The 24,152-nt window shown below is 40.4% G+C and overlaps 1 long non-coding RNA gene across 8 annotated transcripts in view; it reads right to left on the bottom strand.

The window, feature by feature from the left end:
* Positions 1–24,152, bottom strand: part of LOC143443328 (uncharacterized) — a 406,912-nt gene that overhangs the window by 124,461 nt on the left and 258,299 nt on the right. For all 8 annotated transcript variants that reach the window (XR_013112207.1, XR_013112203.1, XR_013112206.1 and 5 more), the window contains one exon: positions 11,370–11,481. This is a non-coding gene — a long non-coding RNA (uncharacterized LOC143443328). The remainder of the gene's footprint in view (positions 1–11,369; positions 11,482–24,152) is intronic.

The raw sequence follows: 24,152 nt of genomic DNA, 5'->3' as shown, positions 1-24,152 counted from the left end.
TAATAGCCCTTCTACACAGACACACTCTAAATGACAAGTGAAATGCCATGTTATTTAGATTCATATGCACAGTGTTAAAATGCTATGAAATGATGTAGGCTTTGACTGTCTGATGTTATTCAATTGATGTCATTAAAACAGAAGAATTAGTCTTATAATTATTCCCTATGGGTTTGACAGTCTGCCTAAAAAAAGAAAGAGTACTCATCTCTGTCCCAAATTACCTTATCTGGGGGGAAATTAGGTGGGTTAAAGACAGCAAAACCAGTATTTCAATAAGCCCTATGGGAAGAAAAAGAAATGTGTATCAGAAAGGAAGAACCACCTCTGGTGACTTGGAGCTGATTTGTGCCAGGCTCCGTAGGCTGGGTGACTCCACTGCAAAGATCAAGTAAGGACGAACAGACTCTTTCTTTCCCTGCTGGATGGGTTGGCCACACTCTGCATTCAGAAACTTCATCATCATGCTCACATGTGTGTGTAAACTCCACTATGTACAGACTTGAAAGTCTCCAACAGGCACAGATTGACTGTAGAGATGTAACTGCTCAAAACGACTCCCAATTCTGGCTCAAGTGCTAGGAAGCTTGGTCCAATCAATCAAGTGTTTGCTGCAAAGTGTAAGGATCCAGCCCCTCCAGAAATAGGTGGCCAAACTCCGCCCCACAGAGAAAAAAACCCCAAGATCAGACCACAAAATTCCACCAATCCCTGAGCTCACTCCAAAATCAGACCACAAAATTCCACCAATCCCAGGATACCCTGAAAAGGTCCACCCTGGAAAACTCTTCCCCCAAGAAACCATATATATTCTCCTGCCTCGAACTAAGTTCTTCGATGCTTCTCTCCTGAGCAGAGGCTACCACCACCTTTCTGTGTTTTCTGCAATGAATTGTTTGTGTGAGGTTTGTTGTGTTGTATGACTCTGTGGTAGTCTTTGGTTTCCAACTGCCAGGATACCTGTCCCTCTGAGCTGTACGGCACCTAGTTTTGGATCTCCAGCACCCATAGAACAAGTCAGGTGTGATGGGCCTCATACTTATAATACCAGCACACCTGATTCAAAGACAATGAAATCTTAGACCATGCTGGCCAGACACTCTAGCTTAATTAGCAGACTTCCATCCATTGAGAAACTTTGCTTCAAAAAGTAAGGTGCTGGGCAGCAAAGGAGACACCCAGTGTTGAACTCTGGCCTCAATATACACATGTACATACAAATGAACGTCACACACACACACACACACACACACACACACACACACACACCAATAAGTCACTGATAGGAATCCGTTACCTATCTACTTATGACTTTGGCAGATTTGTGTGATCCTCAGAGAGGAGAGAATCCAATTTAACAGAAATCTAAAACAAACCATACTATTAATTACTAGATTGAGGCCACACATTAAAGGCCAAGCAATTACAGAGAAATAGATACAGGGTACAGCTTGTTAGCAAAAGGCATTGATTAAGAATACAAAACCAGATTTCAACTCAAGATTCTTTTACAGTCTAACTGAATTTGAGATGAGCAGTCATTTTATCTACTTCACTACACTTAGTGTTCTTATGCTAAGACGTTTGACGTTATCCTTAAGATATTTCTTAGAAGAAATTATACTATGCTCAAAGGATATTATTTCTATGAGAATCACTAAATTCTCAATTTCTGTAGCTATTTTAGAATCATTTTGTGGATTACAGGTACTATTCATCGATCTCATATATTAGCTCCACAGCTTTAGAAGAAATTTTGTGTGAGTTGATGTTTTTGTTGCTGTAACAAAATGCCTGAAATAATAAATTTATAGAGAGGAAAGGTTGGTTTTTGTTTGTTTGTTTGTTTTGTGTGTGTATGTGTGCGTGCATGCAAGTGAGTGTATGAGCTTCTATTTTGTCCTCGTAGTTTTGGGGGTTCCAGTTCCATGATAGGCTACCTCTATTACTATGGGCTTGTAGCAAAGAAGCATGTCATAGTAGAAGTATTTGGCAGCCAACACTGTTCATGTCATAGCCTAGAAATGAGAGGAAAAAGTGGAGAGACTGGGGTTCTATAACCTCTGTTAATAACAGGCCACTCATGAAGCCATACCATCCAACAATTCTACCACCTCCCAATAGTGCAAGATGGGGGCCAAGCCTTAACACATGGCTTCACACTCAGCATCCAAATGTGGCAATCTCCTTATCTTTGAAAAATAGACTAAGCTAAAAGAAGGTTTATAGCTAGTTGGAAGGTAGGAGCGCAGGCCTTCAATTTCATCACTCAGGAGGCAAGGCAGGTGAGTTTGAGGCCAGTCAAGTCTACAGAGAGAGTTTAGAACAACCAGAACTACACAAGGAAGCCCTGCCTAAAATAGATAGATAGATAGATAGATAGATAGACAGACAGACAAATGATAAATAAATATTTAAAGAATATAAGAAAAGAAGGTTCATAAAATGTGATTAAATAAATGAGAGGCAGTGGTTTTGAAAGCTGACACACACATGCACACACACTCATACACAAACACAGAATTATCAATGTTTACAGAGAAAAGACAGAAGAAGATATGCTTGCCACGGAGAAGAGTTATGAAATGTCTCCCTGAGTATACAAATGGTACCAATGTATAAATAAAAAATATATATATTAAAAAAGATACTTTCAGTGGAAAAGTTTTAAATAAATGTGAAGGAAAATTTATAGAAAAAAAAATAATCTTCAAAGGAAAAATACAAAGACATAATTGTTCAATAATAATCAAAACAAAACAAACACATTCACCTTAGACAGAGGGAAAAATAGTTTAATAATGCCCTGTGCTGGTGGGAAAAGTGGGTATTTAACACTCACACTGGTGTGGTTCCTATTGATGAGAAGGGGTCTGAGAGAACTTCATAAAATCACCCAGAGAACATGCATCCATCTGTCCTTGCACCCTAAGATACAGTAAATGCAGAAGTTTAGATCCAAAGTAACCACTCCTGGGTATTCTCCAATGAGGGATATGTCTAAAATTTCTCATAGTAGTCATATTTTTGGGATGATGACACAGAGAAAATGTGACTCTCGACCCTGGGGGAGAATATGAATAAAATGTAGACTACATTATGAGAAGTTGAATGAAATGAAATTGATGAATACACAATAAAGAACAACTGAAAATATAATGCCCAGGGAAAGAGATACAAAGAAATAATAAATGGGATCCATAGCTCATATAAATTAAAAATGCAATTACAACACAAAGTAACAATGTGTTTTATAATGCACACAGTGACAAACACGGACACTTTGGGTGGAGCCTGAACAAGGATAGCAGGGGTCATGTACATACCAACAAGGACTCAGGCAAAAGCCAGCAGAGCCCTAGGAAAGTATAGGTATACAGGCGTATATGCACATAGAGTCACTAAACAGAAGTTTTTTTATGACAACACACTAGAATCACACCTAAGGCACCTTGCTTCTATGTTCTGCACTTCTTATTTCCTGTTTTATTTTTAGTGTTGATCTCTGGTGACTACAATGATTGCAGGTTACAACTTTCTGCCTTAAAACCCTGAGGCAGACACTTGGAGGTTTCTAGTGAGTCCTTGGTCGGGTTGTGAGTATCAGGCACTCATCGAGAGCTCAGGTTCACAAACAGGAGATCCATGAGCCAGCAGCAAGCAGACCACACTGATGCCTTTGCTTGGTTGCCTATTCCAGAGTGTCACATCCAGGAGCGGGCGTAGGGAGGGGCCTGAGAAGCTGCTCTGGGCACTGCCTACACTTCCGGAGAGTGAACTTTTCACCCCAACTTCAGTCTTGACTTGTCTGACTGGGGCCAAAATGAAAGCAGGAAATGAGGTTCCATGCACAAATGCATACAGGGATGTTTTGAAACAGGAATGTCTTAAAGTGCCTTAAACACAGCAAAGTTAGTTTCTCATAAGAATAGGAAGCCAGAAAATAGGAGAGGATGTGTGTGAAAAGATACAGGCTGACTTCAATAGATTAGCAAGCTGAAAGGGCAAGAGATAAGGGTGGACAGTGGAGAGAGACAGCGTGGTCCTCACCAGTTTTTATTCAATACACAAAAAAACAAAGCACACTAGAATTTCTATCAAAAAAAAAAAAAAAAAAAAAAAAAACCCTGAATACTGTCTCATGAGAGCATCTTTACTCCTCTACTAAAACATAGTAATTGAAATTGAACCTTTTGAGAAAATATTTAATTTTGCTAAGACACATCTTTCTCAGAATTAAACACTTTCTGGGCTAAAGGACAGATGACCTTCAGCAAGGCAAAGAACTCTCTCCACCTTTATGAATATGCCAAAGAAGAAAGGTGTGGTGTTCAGGTCACACTGCATGGTTCTGGCTCTCTGTGGTCACTGAGGCCACAGCAAACAGGCAACAGTACTGTACCAGCACAATGTAATGGGGGAAGTTTGGACCTAGAAAATCCTCCAGAGGTCTAAAAGCTAGGTCAATTGCACCTGGAACAAAGTGAGATGTAGTGGAACCTTTAAAAGGTGGGGCCTACAGGAGGAAGTTAGCCTGGTGGAAGGCATATCCTTCCAGGGGATACTGGGACCCTGAGCCACCTACCCATCTTATCTTTCTTAGCTTCCCAGCCATCATGAGGCAAAAAGGCCACTTCTACCACACTTTCCCACCATGATATATTTTGCTGCTCTATGCCCAAGGCAACAGGGAAGTGCCCATGAAATGAGACCTCAAGAGCCAAAGTAACCTCACAAAAGTGAGATTGCAAACCAAAGTAAGTATTTCCTCCTTATATAGTGATTGTTTCAGACATGTTGTCATAGCAATGGAAAGATAACCAAGACATGTCCTTGTAAACTAGAGGACAAATTTTGTGTAGAAATCTTTAATGGACAATGGCATGAGCCTAGGTTTGCAGTGGGTATTGGCCAGGACTATAATTAATACTACACTTATAAAACTATATGGTTAACTATTTAAAACAGAGCTATGAAATGGCTTAGCAGGCAAAGGAGCTTAATGCCAAGCCTGGTAACCTGACTTTGATTCCTGGGATCCATATAGTGAAAGGAGAGAAGCAACTCCTGCAAACAAGCACATATGCACGTACACACACCAAACAGATAAACAAGTGAAATAATACAAGGAGAGAAAGAATGAACTTGAAACTAAAGCACAGTATATCCCACAGAATCCATATTACACAAGGTACCTAGAAGAGAAATCAAATGTACAAGGGGGGAGTAACGGCATTGGGTCTATCAGATCAGAATAGGGTGGAGAAGAGGTACCTGCGCCTGGATAGTGGAGGCAGTCAGGTGTATTCACGGTATTGTTTTAAAATGGCTGCTTGTTACTAGATGAGAGGTGACCACACGGTACATGGTAATCGATCGAGATTTCAATGAAACCCAAGGGAAGATAGTAAGCCTAAAGCAACCATTTCTGAAAAGGCTCTTTTCTTGTAGCTTCACAAGATTATAGTATTCCTTTCACAGATAAAAGAATGGCCCACCACAGATGCTCAGTGAGATCCTCAGAAGGACGTGGGAGCAGAGCTGCCATTAATCCAAAGGCTATATGATGTCACAGTGTCTTCCAATGAGCCTACCGATTTCCCAAAAAGCACACTCAATTGAGAACAAGCTAAGAAGAACCACATGCCCATTATCCCAGCACTTGGGAGATAGAGGCACAATGATGGAAAGTTCAAAGTCAGCTCTGCTACATACAAAGCAAGAGCTGAGCAACGTCTGTATGAGATGGTGTCTCAATAAAACAAACAAAAGACCACTAGGAAGGAAGGTGACAGAGGCCATTTCCAGCAAGTACAAAGGCCTGGGCTCAAGCTCCAGCATTCATTTCCTTGACTGTATCCAAGCACAGTAGCACAGACTTGTAATTACCATTCAAGAGGTATCAGTAAAAGGATCTCAGCTTTAAGAGCACCTTGGGCTATAGAATCAATCAATCGATCAATACAAACAAAATATAAATTAAAAAAAAAATGGCCAGAGTAGGCTTCAGAAGTATAGACTAATGATATCAGCATCCTGCCTGTGATTACTGTACTGAGGAGATTATAGGCAATGTTTAATGCAAGTGGACACTCATGCCTATAATCCCAGAATTTGCGAGTCAGAGGCAGGAGGACTGCTTAGAGTCCAAGGTCATTCTGTTCTATACAGTAAGTCCAAGGCCAGCCTGACAACACAGTGGGAGCACCTCAAACAACAAAAAGGGGGAAAGACAGTTGGGGGAAAAGGTGGGTGAGTGAGGGGGTGGGGTTCATGGGTAATCTTTATACCAACTTAAAACCTATATTAATTTAAAAGTGGACGTCTTCTTTCAAATAATAGGAATGGACTTTTAGGAAGGTTGTATGGTACCTTTCTTCTTAGGATAGGCTTGTACATGTTTGAGTGCACACACACACGTGTGTGTGTGTGTGTATGCATATATTTGTATCTTAAAAATAATTCTCAGTTTCTTGTATAGACCTAATACCACAAGTAAAACAATACTGGTTCCTTACTATTCTCACCCAATTTCAATAGACTTTTGTCAAGTATATAGTATCACAGGGTATCATACTATACCTTCTATATAAAGTTACATGCTGAAATTTTCTTCCTATTTTATTACCATATTTATAAACATAACCAAAAATATATAGCTGCCAGGTATATCTAAGCTCAAGATGAATAGAATAAAATACATAGCTGATTTGAATGAATATTTCATAAGAACACTCATATTTACTGTAAGGTTATTGAGCTATTTTTTTCAAGTATTGAAAGAGAACAATTTTCAAACCACTAGCATTTGTTCAATGCCACGTGCCATTAAATGTATTGATATGAAAACTCTAGGCACGGAAAAATAACGTATTTATTTTATCTATGAAGAAAGAGAAACTCTTAAGGACTAATTTGCCAAAATGACACAACTCTGTCACACTTTGCCTCTGTGTTAAAAGTATCCTTAGCCTCTCTTACCAGTCAGACCAGAATGGTAACATAACCATTCTAAGCATGTTTGCACATTACTTTTTTTTTTAAGTATTCATTCCTGGCTCCTATTTAAAGCTAACGTTTGTTACCAAAGCTGAAGAGAAATCTTAGAGGAATGAGGGAAATGTGAGCGGAATTCCAGGCAGCAATACAGGCGCGCTCAAGTGTGAAACAGGAGAAGAACATCTGCCAAGTTCATCTTGGCCCCGCCCGGTACTCACTCACTGATCTGGGTCCAACTTCCATTTGCTTCTTTCCATCTTTCCCTCCCCCACTTCCTCTCAGTTCCAGGAGCATGTAAAACCGGAGGAAAAAGACTGGAGACACTTCAGAGAAGACACGGGAAACACCACAGAGTAAGGGAAGGGCCCTCATCTAATCATAGCTTCATTCCATAAAGGAAAAAAAATGAAGACAAATCTTTAGAGGAGGAAAAATAACAGGGAGAAAAGTATCCGAATGCTGATGCTAAGATCAAATATTTTGGGGAAGAATCACTAAAAAGAACTAATTTGAATATGTCATTGAATCCATATTTATACACATTATAATTTAATATGAGTCAACTCTGGAGTTAGATGTACTTTCTAATTCAGTGTTATATTTAAGGTCTCTAATTATGTTTGATTCAGCATCCAGCTTTGTTCTGCAGTACCAGTCCCTATCTGTTCGGCTCTGATGCTAATCAATTGTCTCCTACATCTTTAACAAAACCATCCACACTCAGCAATATTTCTCAACTCCACAGACTTTATTCATGGCCCTGACCTTGACTCTACGCCACATCTAAAAACTTTTTCGTCTAGTTTATGTAACTGGCATTATTTTAGAAAAGAAACAGAATTTTCAATCACTCTTGTTTTAAAAAAATCAAATAGGATTGCCTGGGTGTTCATTAGATGTACACATAAGGAGAATGTGTTCTATATGCAGTGGAGTTGGATTCAAACAGAATCATATGCTAGTTGCAGGGAAAAATGGGTAGAATTAAAAGATCATAATATAAAAGACACTAAACAGTCAGTCAAATACTACATGTTTCTCGTATGTGAAACTGAAGTTTCACACACACACACACACCTATACATGTGACATGGAACTAAAAAGGTGACTTAACTGAAGAAGAGAAGGAAAAGAAGCAGGAGAAAGATAAAGGATAGGGAAATGCATATGGTCAGAACATGTGATAGAAGCCATCGAAATCATCATTACAAACCCCACCACTTTGCACAACAAATCTATACTAATAAAGTAATAATGGTTACTGGGCTTTTCCTTTACTGGATTTTTTTTTTTCTTTTTAATGTCACCAAGACATTAAAAAAAAAAAAATCTGGTGAACTTAGAAACAGTACTATCTTAGCACAACAGTAGAAATAATACCATATCCTAGAAGTCAAACACACAGGCCAGACAACCTGTATCTACCCCTAACAGAAGGTATCAGCTGAAAAATGCACTGGTCTGAAGGATCCTGTCATTCCACTGCCCCAGGACTGAAATGGAAATGGAGTCTTTGAAGGCTGGACCTACAAGCTCCCCTAACGTCTAAAAATGGGACCAAAATAACTGTGTGAGGCATTGAGCTAATGTGGGAGATGCCATAGGAAATATTTTAGTACCCTCTTCAACAGATTCACACCCTGAAAGAGAAGATAAAGTTAACAGACAATTATAATTCAGTGCTATGAGGGACGTCACAAGGATAAGCACACCGAGTAAAGGAAGCGTATGAGAGAGGTAGAGTCAGGGTGCCCAGTAGAGCTCCCTAGAGGAAGTGACCCCAGCCCACAAGGCACACATGTTCTGTATTCACTAGGGTGGCCATAACAATGGCAGGCAACCACATGTGCTGGGTGGGCAGAGACAAACAGGATCTTACATACATCAAGAGTGGGAAAAGAAACTGGTTAGACATTAGAGAGAAGGTTTTCCACGGCTGGGGAAATAGGCCAGTCAATAAAGTGCTTGCTTTACAAATATGAGGACCTGAATTTAATCCTTAGGACACATGTAGAAAGCTGGGTATTGGGGCATACATTTGTAATCCCAGCCCTGGGAAAGCAGGAACAAGCAGGTGCTTTATGGCTCCTAGGCCAGCCAGTTTAGCCTAACCGTGGTTCTGAACCTGTGGGTTCTGACTCCTTTGCCAAACCCCCAACATATTTACATTTCAATTCATAATGGCAGCAAAATTACAGTTCTGAAGTAGCAAATAAATAATTTTCTGGTTGAGAGACTGTATTATAGAGTTGCAGTATTCGGAAGGTTGAGAGCCACTAAAAGAGACTGTCTTGAAATCAAGGTTGATAACACCTGAGAAAGACATTAGACATGTATGACCTACACACATGCATGCACACCCACACACACAAGGAATAAAATGGTTTGACAGCATCTCAAACTATTTAGCACAGAATTACCATATCACCTATCAACTTGACCCTTAGGTATACACAAACATGCAGAAGAACGCTCACAGCAGTATTTTCAAAATGGTTTAAAATCAGGGGCTCCTCAAGTACTTTTCAATTGATAAATGGACCCCCAAATCCAAAAGAAACCAGTGTCACACTTCAAAATAGGTCACCCACTCAGTAAGGAAGGAAGGACCCACAATGCTGCAGCAGACAGACAGGAACAAGCTTGGAAAACCACATACTGTCAAGCACCAGACACAAAGGTCACAAATCATGTGACGCCTGCTTCTATGAAATGTCTAAAGGAGAGAAAATCTAGACAAATGATTTAGACATTGGGGGACAATGGGTAGGAAGAGTAAGCATTAGCAGATACATCATTTCACTTTGCAGAGATGGGAAATGTTCTGATGATCTTCAAAGAACCTTTTGTAAATATTCTGAGACCTGCTGAACTCACAGCTTCAAAATCGTGAGGAATCCGAATTTAGCTTAGTGGTAGAGTACTTGTTGAGCATGAACAGGACCCTGGGTTTAATCTAAAGCACCATTCAAGAAAGATAAAATAGTAAGCATATGTATTTTCTCTTAAGTCAAAATCATCAGAGAAAGAAATGCTTAGCAGGCAAAAAAACAAAAAAGAAAAAAAAACAAAAACCAAACCAAACCAAACAAACAAACAAACAAACAAACAAAAATGTAATTAACAGGATAGGAAGAAAGAAAACTACCCAGGCTGGTGAATAACAAAGAGAAAGGGGAGGGTTGCAAAGTGACTTAGCAGGTAAAGGCACTTGGTGGCCAGCCACAGGATTTGAATCTGATCCCCAGGGTCCACATAGCAGAAGACAAAAACAGAATCTTTCAGGTTTTCTTCTGACCTCCATATGTACACAGTGGCAATTCACATATACACATACATACACATACATATATGTATATATGTATATATGTGTATACATATAATACATATGTTCCTACCTACATACCTACCTACCTACATACATACAAATATATACATACAAACATATATGCATACATAAATAATTGTGATGATTTTATTTTAAAAAGCAGAAGAGGAGAGAAATGGGGAGAGCCAAAGCATGGGACCTGAGCTGAAACTAGCTTGTCACTGGTGACAAAGGCCATGTAAGAGTTCTAGACAGCTGTGTGAGCAAAGGAGGTGTGGGTAAGAGAGAGGCCAGCTACAGCTGCTGCTCTGGCTGGCTGAGTGACCTGTCAAGGAACAGTAGACAGCCTGAGCTGAAGGCAGGAAGTTAGTAACAATCCCAGAGAAGAAAAGGAGAGAAGAAAAGTGGGAAATAAACCACACTTGGAAATTCCTCACTTCCACCCTTTACAAAAATATTTTCCATGTCACACAGTAGAGAACAATTTACTTAGGCTGTCTGAGACAGGACCCCCGCCCACTCAGTCCCTCGGATCCTTGAATTCTTAGGGTGTGAGCAAATCTGCATTCACTTCCTGTTGCTTTTTAAGGCAATGTTTACATTTTTCCATGTTTTCTTATAGTTTATCAGCTTCTTCAGTCCTGCAGTGGGAGGCCTCTTAGTTTCTTTTCCTTCTATTTTATAATATAGAAAACACTGCAAACATCACAAGTGGATATAAAGACACGTATAAGAATTTCAGCAATATATAAGATAGTTTCCTACATTCACTGTAACAAAAACTTCTCCCTCTTTCCTTAAATTTGTATTTTATACTGATTTTTATCAACATTAAGAAACCAAACTTCTGGGCTGGGGCTGTAAATCAGTTGTAAACTGCCTGCTTAACAATCCGGTGGCCCTGGATCTGACATTCAGTACTGCACATGTGCATCCAAAATAAATCTATTCAGTGAATTCTATATTTCAAAGCACACATATATTTATTTCCAGGCTTCAGAAACTATTAACTCATATTTAAATAAACAGAATAAGTTTTTACCTTCAGCTACTAACACCAACAGATTCCAAATCTGAGGCTGAACCTGTCAAAGCGTCTGCATCCTCAGTTAGAGCTCAGCAAATGGTGGCAGGACACTCGGAGATGGTTCTACCTGTTGGGAAAAAAGCCACAGTTTTATTATTGCCTGGGGTGGGGGCAGCATCTCAGAATTACAATGGGATTGTATAGATAACAGTAATGCACTATATCCATACACTAATCTTCTATAGCTTTGGTCAGTATAGTGGGTCAGACTTCTTAAAGGAATTCATAATTTAACTGTCCTATTTGTTGTGATCTTTAGTGTGCCTAACTACACATGCCTGAGTGCATGCACACGTGTGTGTGTGTGTGTGTGTGTGTGTGTGTGTGTGTACACCACTTATCAAGCACTGCAATACTTTCAGGCAGGTGTACTCCACAGGTAAGGATCCAAGCAAACACCGGGACTTTAAAGTGTGATTTCTACACATCAGACACTCGCTGATATTGATAAGGCTAGCGTGGAACAGATCCCTTCCACGTAGAATGTACTTTCTTACTTATGCCAATACCACACCTGTGATGCCAGCAGTTAAACTGCTGAGGTAGGACTGCAAGTTCAGGGCCAACCTAGGCTACCTCGCTAGACCTCCTCTAAAATGAAAAAAATAAAGATAATAGGAGACAAGGTGATAAATGACAGTGGGGGTATGTTTGTACCCAGGGAAGAATCGTTAAGTGGTTTATTCTCATTGTGTAGCACTTCTCAAAAAAACACAACAACAACAAAACCTGTAAATGTAGCCCTAGATTTAGAAGGCTATCTAGTCATGGCTATTGAGTAAATGGAGACGCAACCCTAGAGAGGAAAGACAGTTTAGGCAGAGGGCCAGTGACTGCGTACATGTTTCGATGTCTCCAAAATTCTCTGATGCCAGGGCTTCTGATACCTGAGTTCCATAACCAGGGCACAGTGAGCACAGTGGACATGGTGAGTATGGTGGGGCATGGTGGGCATGGTGGGCATGTTGAGCATGGTAGGCATGTTGAGCATGGTGGGCATGTTGAGAATGGTAGGCATGGTGAGTATGGTGGGGCATGGTGGGCATGGTGGGCATGTTGAGCATGGTAGGCATGGTGGCATGATTCTAGCAGGCTTTGCCCTCCTGCATTCCCTCTGCTTTGCTAAAAACTCATTAGATTCCTAAAGCTGGTCACCAAGGCCCATTACCTTATTTGGCCTCTTCCTCCTCCTGAGGCTGACTGCCAAGGGCCAACTATCAAAGTACTGAACTCCAGCAATCAGAAGCCTACTTTGGATCACCTAATTGACATGTCCAATCAAAATGAAAAACCTCATCCTCACACAGGGTTTCCCATTTTACCTTTATAAACCGCCATTTGTCTATGGGTCACGCGTGCCCCCTCTCTATCCAGAGGTGGTCCTTTGTTTCAGTCTGGAACAAATACCCTTTACCTTTCTCCCTTCCCTTCCCCATGTTCTCTTCCCCTTTTCCCTCTTCTTGTCTCTGTCCCTCATCCCTGCCTTCTGTCCTTCTAGGCCAAGTTAATGTTCTTTGTGCAAACAACTTGGTCTTGCGATGTCTTCAGTCAATTGTGAGTTTCCCTACACTGATGATTGTGAAACTCTGCATTGCTGAAAAAAGAAAATTACATATTCCAAATTCTCTTCTTTCTAGTTAGTCTCTCATGGCTCATTCTTATAGGCTCTGGTTGAAACCTCACCTCCCACTGCCAATTGGTGTCTCCTTTCATTTTATACTTTGTTAATGCTCCTATATCCCTGACAACTCAGCATTTATTAGGATGACAGAGAATTCAATTTGTCTCTGCATATCATCCAAAGAAAGGAGCAGAGAATTAACAAAAATGCATGTTTAACATTCTATACAAATGAAATGTGATGGATCGCTGACTTGACTGGAAGGTCCCCGGGGACAGAATAGACTGAAAAGTCAGAAACATGCTGATGGAATTCTAGTGCTCCCCCTGATGCCCCCCAAAACCATAGAAACTGAAACTAACCTTTTTACCTGTGTAGACCCCTCATAGGTAAACTTTTATAACACTGAAGAAAGAAATGAAGAAGGCAACAGAAGAAAAATGACCTCCCATTCAACTAGCCTGGTAGAATAGTGTTAGGAAAATGATGCTGGTGCGACTGAATACAGTCTCCAAAGTGATGCTGCCGCCAAGTCTTTCCTCACAAAACTGGAGAGGCAACACAGAGTGTGGATACACAGGAGACGCCAAGGCAATCATAAACAAAATGAACTCAGTTTCTTCTGTCATCTTGTTCATCTTTGGATTCTCTGTTCTACCTTACTGGTCTCTATTTCTGGTTTTGTGCCAGTACTATTTTTGAGACTATGTTCTAGTAAAGCTTGAAATCAGGTGTTGCCTCTGCCTTCCCAGTGTGGAGATTAAAGGCTATGCCCAGGCTCTGGGAGACACTGCCATTAACTTCAATCCTCTAAACCACCCTTACAAGCAGCAGGGAATGAGAACAGCTTGAAGTCTGTTATGGTCATTGCTGTGGACTGGATGCTTGTCTGTTCAAAACTCAAATGTTGAAACTCTACCCCATAGATGTGCTAGTATCTGGGGGATGGGAGCTTTGGGAAGTAATTGGGTCATGAGGGCTCTGTCATGAAATATACAGGTCTTTCATCTCAAGCCTAGGGCACTTTCTCATAGCTTCCTGAACTGACTCCCAACCCCTAAAACAATTCCCAAAACCCTCCTCAAACCCCTAAGAAATTATGAAGACAACACCAAGACCTCACCCCCAGGATATTGAAGTTGGTCCATTTAGTCAAACATCATGGGATGATGGGGAAACTTCATCATGTAATACTTGGCCTTACAGAAGCTAACTAAGAATGAAATTTCAGAGTAAAACAAAAACAACCAAAAGAAAGAAAGAAAGAAAGAAAGAAAGAAAGAAAGAAAGAAAGAAGACAAACAAAAGACCAAATAATTTTGTAGAAAAAGGGGAACAGTGGGTAAAAATTTCTAAAGACTTAAAACAGATCAGGGAAATAAACTGGCTTCAGGCAGGTCAAAACTCTATCCTTCTAAAACGATGGCTCCTGGTAACCAAGCTGTGTACTTAAAAGTTTCATGTTTAAAATGCTTTCCCTCCCCTTTCCTCAGTAGTATGTATTTGTATGTGTGTGTGTGTGTGTGTGTGTGTGTGTGTGTGTGTGTAAGACTGTGTGTGCATTGGCACACATGTACACAGTCCTATACGTCTGTCTGTCAACCATTCAATGAAATATCAGGTGCACTGTGGCTTTCTCCTTTAAAAGAGAAAACCAAAGCTATTGTCACTTATGAGCTTTGGGCTAGCCTGTCAAGAAGGAATGAAAATCTCTTTCTAAAAAAGAAGCTTTGCATGGTTCTTGTGTCCTATCCATATGAGGTGGGAGCAGGGACAGAAATAAGGCACCCAAGGGACTTTGGAAGAAAGCAATCACCAGATAAATCTAGGCCTTCCTGACTCCTGCGGCCCACCCTCACCCATAAGGCCCAGGATGATATGAGAAACAGAAAGAGTCTATGCTTTGTTCTCCATTAATAACTAAACTATACTCTTTAATAAACTCTTCAGAAACAAATGTCTTCCACTAGTTTCTAAAAATTTCTCTGTCTCCCCTAACTATGAAACAAACACACCCAACACACACACAGAGACACACACAGAGAGAGACACAAACACATGCACCACCCCCATCATTTTGCTCCATTTCTAGGCCTCTGGTTTTATGTAATCCAAAGGCAGAAAGCCTCTAGAGCAAAAATGGTTGGGTTATTTTGAAAGAATGCATCAAATATTAGCTGAAAATTGGTTCTAAATGGGGCCACTTAAGCCTCCATGGGATGGAATCACAGGGACTCAGGAATAAAATTGCATGAAGCAGAAAAAGAAAATTGAGGACAAGAAAATGATGACCAATGGGTTTGGGGCTATTATCTCTGAGAATGCTAAGGACATTCAGACTTTGGAGGAGAAAAGATTACATATGTGACCTTGAGAACACTCAGACTGAGGACTTGGCATGGAGTAGCTTCCAGTAGGCAAGCAAGTAGAACGGGCTGTGTTCACCATGTCCAGGTAGACAAGCAGTCAGATAAGCACTTTTGATGGCCTTTGAGCATGTTGGAGGCTGAAAACTGTATTTCCATAAAAAATTAGCATCAGGTAATGGTGGTAAAATGTTCCATCATCGGTAGCTGCTGAGGTCAGGAACCCAGAATCCAAGAGGATTCTGTGAACATCAGATGGAACACTGAAGATGGGACACAAAAAATGGCCCTGTCCATTTCAGCCTTTGTCTTTATCTCCTGGCACAGAATACTGAAGGAACCCTGCATTAGTCCTGAGCCACTAAAAAGACCCAGTTGTACCTCCTAAAACCTTACCTCACACAGACCAAAAGGCTCCTGAATCCCATAAATCTATCAACACAAACACTGACTGTGTACTTTCAACCTATTGCAAGGTAGATTTGTTGAGAAATTTCTTCAGAGGACTGGTTGTTGAGCAGTTCATCTCAGGATACTTTTACTAAATAAATTTGAAAGTTACTGATGAGTCCTAGGAGATTTTCTTCACAAGATTTATATAAAGCAATATAAGCTTTTAGAAATGTTTAAGAATCTTAATTCATGGAAACATAATGCATTAGGGGACTGGAGAAATGGCTCAGTGGTTTCAAGCACTGGTTACTCTTCCAGAAAAACATCAATTTGATTCCCAGCACCCATGTGTCAGGGAAAAAAAACCATCTGCAACTTCAGTTCCAAGGGATTCGATGCCCTCTTCTGGCCTCTTTGGTACTCATGCAAGTGGTTCATAAATAATATATGCAGAAAAAAACACCCATACATAGAGTACAAATTAATTAAATCTTTTTAAAGTATCATCCCCCCCAAATTTTTAATTCCCTTTTAACTATCACCCACTACAAGCTAAACTAAGATTTTATAATATTTTACAAACATAAAACTAATGAAATTTTCTCAAAACGTTTATTAACAAGAAGGGCATTGTTTTCTATTGGTGGAAAAGGAAATTTCTGGCTTAATAGAAGACAGCTGAATCTTCTACCGGCTGTTATTAATCTGGCACTATATCTTGCTCAGCAGAAGTGTAAAAAGAAAATCTACTCTCATGGTGATACAAAGTTGCAAAATGAGAAATCAGGCAACAGTGTTTTCAGATAGCTGTGGATAGTCTTTGCCAGATATCATACTAAAACTGAAAAGTTGGTGGTTTCTAAGGAATTGGAGCATCCATCAAACTGAGACTTTTCCTCACTTCTGACAGACATTCATCTTCCCATTTGCATCTTTGACCCATATAAAATAAATTTACTTACGAGGCTGAAGAGATAGCTCAGTGGTTAAGAGCATTGGCTGCCCTTACAGAGGACACAAGTTCAATTCCCAGCAACCATATGGCAGCTCACAACTGTCTATAACTCCAGTACCAGAGGATCTGACACCCTCACACAGACATATATGTAGGCCAAACACCAAATGTACATTAAATAAATTATAGAAAATTGATAGCATCAACCACATTCACAATCCTTTAAAAAATATGGAATCATTGAGTTATACAGTGGTTCCAAAAGCAAGAAGAGGGTAGGACTATGACAGACAGACAGACAGACAGACATCAGCTGTTCATCTGCATCCTCAGATGTCAGCTCATAAGCCAGGGACCTTGACATGCTCACTATCCAGTCCCTAGTGCCAGCACATGCCTGTACCCTTTCAAAGCTGCAGAACAATTTGTATGGCTTTTATTTGTATCTGACTCACACTAACTACTCCAGTTGCAGCCATGACTAATGTGTGCCACACCGAAAAAAGGAACGTAACACTCCTCATGGTATTTGTGCCAGATGAGAAAAAGAAATAGATTAACTGACTGTGTAAAAATCAGCATTAATAAAAACCACTTAAGTCACAATCATGTGTTTAGTGAAAACCTGATGCTGTTTAAAAGTTCCAGTTTCAAAAGTGAAGTGTATTTTTAATTCGCTGAAACGTAGAAAGCAGCCGAAGAAGAACAAATTACTGCTATTACCAGGTTGTCCTAGTGACAGAGCCTGAAATGTCATTTGAATAAAAGTTAAGTGAGTTTCCTCCAACTGAACTGAAGATTAAAACCCTGAGAACATTAGCCAGAACCAATACTCAAATATATTCAATACTACTACCAAAAATCTATGTGTATGAGAGAGAGAGAGACAGAGAGAGAGACAGAGAGAGACAGAGACAGAGAATTGTTGCATGCACATGGGGAGTAGGCTAGTGAGGATCTCTTCTCTCCTGGCTGCAGAAATGGAGCCTCCTTCTCTTCTTGTGATGGAGCAGCGAAGTCAAGCCTAGCTCTCGTGAGTGGCCTGAAGTTTCAAAAGCTCTGATCACATGCACTGTATGTTACTTTTTTCCCCCCAAGAACTGCTTGGAAAGTGTTTGCCTCCTTTGATGAGCTGAAGTCACTGTGTGAGAGAATCGATTATCTGTTCAGAATGGCTTATGCTGTGAGACCATAAAAAATTACAGGTGGTCTTGGTTACAAGGGAGCTATCTGTCATCCTGAACTATTGACAAATTTTTATGTAGTATAGTCCCAAATCGCTCGCTAAGTTTAGTTATTCATCCATGAAATCTAAAATTTGGAGTCTACCTAAGGGAAGGGTGGGATTTAGACTAACAGTCTGGCCCCCAGTCCCCTATCAACATCACATTTCACAGCTAGACAGAAGGGAAAAGCTACACTCCCTTAAGCCCCACCATCTTAGGGAACGGCTGGTGTCCACCTTCATTGGACGGATAACCGAGGGAGCCATAAATCCCAGGGATTGGGAAAAGCTCCTTAAACTCTTTCAAAGCTTTAATTTATGACTGGCCAAGAACTAATAAATACTATAGTAAATATTTAGTTTTTCCTCAACAGTGTGCTTGTCACCAAGCTGCAGATAGAACCAATTCCATCCTGGTCCCCGGAGCTTAAAAAATATTAAGCGCATGTTAACACTGCTGCATTAGCAGAGATAGTCAAATGACACACAGTGGCCAGAGTGCAAATCTCCCTCCAAAACCTGATAAAAATGCCACCCTGGGGTCTATGATTTCCCGACTACATAATGAGTCATTGGGGAGGGCTGCCTACTGGCTAATGGCCACAGAGACACAATTTGTAAGTTCATCGTGTTAGATTCTAGATGAGGCAGCAATTTGTTTTTATTGTCTTCTTTCCTAATATAAAACATCCCAATCTACAACTAAATTAATGAACTTTGCTGCCCCTCTGTTCCACAGCTTCACTTTTGAACTCCATGTTGGTTGCAATCCAGCTTTTCTGATCTGCTTGTCCAAAGGAACGGTCATTGTCAGGGTGTCTCTAACATTCCACCCCACGAAGCAGCTGAGTCCCTCCATAAAGAGATTCCCCTCTTTCCTCCCCTTCCACTGTCCAGGCTTTTTGGGGAGAGGAAGGGTAGGTATTTTAGAGTTCATCAGAACCTTTGTTAAGCAGAATCTTTATCAGTCAGATACTTGGGCACACAACATTAAAATTAATTGCCAAAAGAATTGAAAATGTCTTATGGGAAATAGAAAAACTCTCAATACATGGCATATAATTTTCTACCATTATTACCATTTCAAAATAGACAGCTGTGCAGTTGACCATTTTCCTTGGGGTAGAATATACTAAAATCCAGTGTGCATGCACACTGTGTGCACAGACACATTTTTATGAACCCTAAAGGACAGCCTAGGCTGTCACTCCTCAGGAGCTATTCATCTTGTGTTTTAAAAGAGGGCCTCTGGGGCCTAGAAGTTGCCAAGTTCTACTAGACTGGCTGGCCAGTGAGCCCTGGGGGATCCTCCTATCTCTGTCATAAGAAAACTGGACTTATATGTAAGCAGTGCCACAGGAAGTCCTCTGCATGTTCAGGAATTGAAATCAGTCCTCGGAATTGCAAGACTACCACTTTGCTGACAGAGCCATCTCGCCATGTAGAGTTTAAGAGAAAGGGGAAGAGAATCACTTGATTCCAACAACCAACGACAGCTGTCCCCCATTCTGTCACTCTGGACTGCAGTCGCTTATACTTAGTTCTGACACAACACCCGAGAGTTCCCATTTTCCTCACTCACATTCAGCATGCAAAACACAGTAGACGCACTGGCCGGGAGCAACAGAAGATTGAGGAAATCAGTGTGTGTGCTCTAAAAGAGCAATGCTATACTTAGTGTGTACATTTAAAAATCCTTTTAATAAAGAAAGTAAAGTAGGAGGGGTAAAGGACAGAGGGTAAAATAGAGAAAGAAGAAATCACAAAGCTATCTAAGCCGCCATTTAAGAGGGAGCAGAAAGCTAGGGCCAAGAGATACTTGTCTATTGTAGTCAGGAGAACAGGAGGGAGCAGTTAACACATCTGCCCCAGGTTGGACATGTCTTCCTTTGCTTTTCATGTCTTCATAATCATCAAACCTTGACCTTTCTCACCCTGAAATCTCAAATCTACCCTCCTTTTCTCTTCCCGGTGCTTTCTGTTCGAGTGAATGGGTTTATTGGATACTGTGTCCTACTGGAGTAAGCCTGCCTATTCCCTGTCTTTCACTCTTTCCACCCTCAGTGGTGATACCCACCCTGGCAGCACTCACACACCACCTTGTGCACCAATGGTCTTCAAGATAAAATCTAAAGCACAGGCTCAGTTCTGGGACCTTGATGGTCTGTCTACATTACATGCAGTCAACTTGATGAGTCACCACACTGCTCCATTAAGGACAGGGCTTTGCTTACTGATGAATGGACAAGACTATAAAACAGGGACCATTAGAGGAACTATCTCACAGGGCTTTAAAAAAAAAGTTAGTAAGGATGTAACCACAGGCCTGGTGCAATGCTGGCACTTAGTCAGCCATCCACATAGACTAGGCAAGGCAGAAGGAAGAGAATGTGCTAGCTACTTCTTCTTTTAGGCTGTTTTTCAAGACTGTCCTGGCTTCTCGTCCGCTCTCCTTAAAGCATGGCGGTGGATACTGTCTTCTAGCATAACACAACTACTGCCCTCTCGAACTGTCCAAAGCTGAGACTACTGGCAGCTGACTCACACAAGATTGGGCCCACCAAAGTCTATATCATGAAGCTGGGGAGGGGGCTACATGAGGCCTCTGCCCTCCCAAATGCAGGCAGTTAACAGTTGTTGGGGAAGAGGGGAAAGAAACCTCAACTCTCCTCAAGAATATAGAAGAATTAAGGCCCTGTCTCTCCTTCTAAGGACATATTAAGAGGCTAATGATCACTAAGGAGAAGACATTTTTTTCACAGTGTACTGCTCCTAAGTAGCCCATATAGTCCTAAAAAAATAAAAATAAAAATAAAATCCTTATCCAGGCTCCTGTAAATAACCCCAACTAAGCTCATTGGCTCTCCAAACTAAACTTGAATAAAATAATTTGATTTCTTGTTGGTGCCCTATATGGGGTAAGGAGGTGTTTACTTATGTAACTTGGAAAATATCTAATTCTGTCCAGCTTACTTTGATTCCCTCCTGAAAGGAGAATTCACTGCTAATGTTCTGTACTTTTTATAGACCTGGAAAAAAAATAGTTTCTTTTTCTAATATACAAGGTGAGTCACCTTACCTCAGTATGACCAAACTTGATAATTCTCTTCTTATTCCACAATTAGCTGATCGACAAATCCCCTAATCTAAATTCTGCACATCCAAACTGCTCTCCAATGCTCCCTCCTTTTCATACCTGTTTCCCGGAGTAATCATCTCCCTGTGTAGAGATAAATTAGCACAGACACAATTCTTTCACTAAATAAACCCACGGAGAAGTCACCTGGAGGATTTAATTGAAATGTTTGACATCAGGTATCTGTTGTAAAGCTTAAATACAATCATATAAGTACAATATATAAGCTGTGTCTCAATCATGAAAACATGATATAGCTGTGGTATTTTTATTATAACTATAAAAAGGAATCTCCAAGAGCATCATCAAGAATTTCTAATAAACCAGGTCACAACCAGAGTGACCGACAGTGTGTCATTTCAAATTATTAGACTTCTGCATTAAGGATCAGAGCATGTTAGAGTAGGCTGAATTTTTAAAGCCCTTCAACTTCTGTTCCTATAAAGTAGATGAGATTAGATCAGACCAGCCTTCCCACCACAGACTAAAGTGACCAGGAAAGAAAACAATTGATGAACTAGGTTCTGCTCACAGCCGTTGGAGGACTCAGACTCCTGGACTTTAAGGGTCAATACTGTGGAGAGCTGACACTTGACCTATCTTTAACCCATTTGATTATCCCACCACGGACAGTGGAAAAACTCAAAAACTGAATAGGGCTTATTCCAGCCTCACAAAGCTACACAGGGGAAAAAAAATAAGAGTTCATGGCCTTCAAGAGGGAAGAGGTCCTGGTAACAACCCAAGCTTTCAGCAGGATCCCCAAGGGCCCAAGCTGAAAACTGACTAGGGCTCAGGAAAAATTGAAGGGCATCTTGGGGACAATTTAACCCCTGCCTGGATCAAAGTGCCCCTCTGCAGAGGAAAGTAACATCCCACAGCTAAATAAGATCGCTGTGTTTTTAATAAATAATCCCCTGTAGGCATGAGAATCAACTATGCTTACAAAAATAAGAACGAGCCAAAAATCCAGAGAAAATTCAGAAACAGACCCATAGGGAATTGAGACACAGTAGTTAATAAAGGGGAACTTCAGAGTCACTGTGGCTAATATATTTAATAATCAAACAACAAACCACAAATAATATAGTATAAGATTATCAAAGACATATTCCGTGATTTGAAATACAGGCCCTGATAAAAACACCGTCAAAGGATGAAAATTACTGAATATCATGTATGGAGGACAGGAAAGTGAAGCAGAAGATATTGCAGAAGAAAATATCCACTAAAAATTAAAACATGGAGAGAAATGACTGATGGAAGACTGTGTCTTTTCATTATTACATTGTATGTGATACGTGAATATGGTGGATGAGTGTATGTGTTGTGTGTGAGTGTGCATATGTGTGTCTGTGGTGTATGAACATGCACACACCATAATGCATATGTGGAGGTCAGAGGGGGTAAACTTACAAGAGTCAGTTCTCTCCTTCCACAGAGATTGAACTCAAGTTGTCAGGTTTAGCAGCCAACCACCACTAGCAACTGTACAAGCTCACCAGTGCTGAAACACAGATTCAAACACAAGGAAAAGAAACCGCAGAGCAGAAAATGAATTAAAACAATGTGAGGAGAACATGGAAGACAGTTTACCAAAACCAATGGATAAAACCAGGCCAGATTCAAAACGTGCTAAACACCTTGGGTATGAGAGAAACAAGAAAACTCACACCCAGAGTGTCGCAACAGAACTGCTGGAAAAGAAAGAAAAGGGAAACCTTAAAGCTGTGGGGGAAATGAAGCTGGGCATGGTGATGGACGCCTTCACTCAGAAGGAAGAAGCAGGAGAATCTTCACTCAGAAGGCAGAAGCAGGAGACTCTTCATTCAGATGGCAGAAGCAGGCGAATCTCCTTCACTGTGAAGGCAGAATCAGCTGAAACTCCTTCACTTAGAAGGCAAAAGCAGGTGAATGCCTAAATTTAAGGTCAGCCTAGTAGACAAAGCCAATTCCAGGACAGCCAAGGCTATATAGAGAAACCCTATCTCAAAAAAAAAAAAAAAAAAAACCCAAAAAAACAAAAAAACAAAAAACAAACAAACAAACAAACAAAAAAAAAACCACAACAACCCTGGCCCTGGCCCTGCCCCAAAGCAAACCAAACAAATAAAACAACAAAAACCACACACACAACTGTGGGAGAAAAAAGACAAGGTATCTAAGATAGCCACACAGAAGTGTGTGGGAAAGACCATTTCTGAATAATATAGTAAGACCAACAGACTCTTCGAGAATACATAGCAACCAGAATACTTATTATTAGAAACAAATACTTTTAATGAACTAAAACAAAGAATACCCAAAAATATCCCTTAAAACTAAAGGGGGAATTGTGTGGGGGGGGGAAGATGAATTAATATATTAAATAGTTTAAATACAGTTAGGAAAAAAGGCCTTACTTCCAGAATGTCTGAAGAAATTGTGAATGGAAAGAAAATAATCACAGAAAAAAGCTTGTTGTTCTGAATGAAGACACAATCTACAGGAAAATACAAGCCAGGTTTATATCTTACAAAGGGTTAATATCCAGTTAAAGGAACCAAAAAACTGGGTCAGACAGAGGCTTCCGTGGGTGAAGGGCCCTGCCACCGAGCCTGAAGACCCAAGATCACTTTACAGTATCCTCATGGTAGAAGGAAAGAACCTATTTCCACAACTTGTCCTCGTTCACATGAACCACAGTACACACATCATTCATTCATGCAAGCACAGTTACACACATACATGCAAACATACTAATAATAAATAATATTAAAATTTTAAATCAGTCTTTATTCGAAATCCATTTCAAGTTCCTTTAAGAAACATTTATTTAACTATATGTTATGTCCTAATGCTTTTCTATGACATCCCAGGGAGTACGCTAGGTCTAGAACCAGAGCGGGAACCTTACCCAACGTCTTTGCATATCACATATTGTTGGAGATCTTCCCTCTTGCACACAACTGAGCTCTGCTTTCTCTTAGCACCAAAACGCTCATTCAGGATTGTCATGTGTTTGGCCAGACTTTTCAGAACCTCATCAGGACCCCACAATAT

This window comes from Arvicanthis niloticus, chromosome 8 (genome assembly GCF_011762505.2).
Source record: "Arvicanthis niloticus isolate mArvNil1 chromosome 8, mArvNil1.pat.X, whole genome shotgun sequence".
NCBI lineage: Eukaryota > Metazoa > Chordata > Mammalia > Rodentia > Muridae > Arvicanthis > Arvicanthis niloticus.
Note: the sequence above shows the minus strand (reverse complement) of the source record. Positions and strands in the feature narration are given on the sequence as shown.